Here is a 920-nt window from a genome sequence, read left to right as displayed (position 1 = left end):
TTCTGATATTCAGTCTTTCTGTAATACTCTCTCCTTGACTAATTTGCTTCTGGCCAATAGAATATGGGATCATTGAGGATATATCTCTTCCAGGATTAGGTTAGAAGGATTGTGAATTCTGTTTTACTAGTACACTCTCTCTATTGCTTTCACAGCTTGCACACTTAGATGAAGCAAGCTGTCACATTGGAGAGGCCATATGATAAGGCACTGAGGGTGGCCTCTGGCCAACAGTGAGCAGGAAACTTCAATCCAAGAACCTGCAAGGAACTGAATACCGCCTGCAATCTCTGAGTGACCTTCCCCAGTTGAGCCTTCAGATGAGACTGCAGATCATGGGTGGGTACCTTGATGCATGCATACTTTGAGAGGTCATGCAGCAAAGAATCCCGTGAAATTGTGCTCAGATTCCTGGCCTACAGCAATTGAAAGATAATAAGTGTGTGTCGTTTAAACCATTAAGTTTTGGAGTAATTTGTAATGCCACAATAGATAACTTACTTGTGAGCTCTGGAGATGAAGGCTAGATTTGGGATTCACCAGAACATAGACAATATATACTGACTGTGAAAAGGTTCAACAGAAACAGTGTGTAGAAATGGAGAAAGGGGAATTGGTAATGAAGCTGGAAGAACAGAAAAATTAAGAAGTGGGTGTAGTACCAGGAACCTGAAAAGAACTATAAAGAAATAGAGTTCTGAAAAGCTGGGAATTGCAAGTTTCAGGGAGGCATGACCAAACATCAAATGGCAAGATGACTGAAAACTGCTTTTAGCAACAAGGTGAACTTTGCTTACCTTGATGCGAACAATTTCAAAGAAGTGATTTGGCGCAGGCAGATTTCAATAGATTGGGGACAAAACACAAAGCTGGAAGGTAAAGGAAACTTCTTTGAAGAAGCTTGGCTGTTGAGAGAAGGA

The 920-nt window shown here is 41.2% G+C and overlaps 1 long non-coding RNA gene across 1 annotated transcript in view; it reads right to left on the bottom strand.

Moving 5' to 3' along the window:
* Nucleotides 1–920, bottom strand: part of LOC111826851 — a 13,916-nt gene extending 12,996 nt beyond the window's left edge. The window contains exon 1 of the long non-coding RNA XR_002830280.1: nt 798–920. This is a non-coding gene — a long non-coding RNA (uncharacterized LOC111826851). The remainder of the gene's footprint in view (nt 1–797) is intronic.

The sequence above is a fragment of the Myotis lucifugus genome, unplaced genomic scaffold (genome assembly GCF_000147115.1).
Source record: "Myotis lucifugus unplaced genomic scaffold, Myoluc2.0 scaffold_106, whole genome shotgun sequence".
In the NCBI taxonomy this organism is placed as follows: Eukaryota; Metazoa; Chordata; class Mammalia; order Chiroptera; family Vespertilionidae; genus Myotis; species Myotis lucifugus.
Note: the sequence above shows the minus strand (reverse complement) of the source record. Positions and strands in the feature narration are given on the sequence as shown.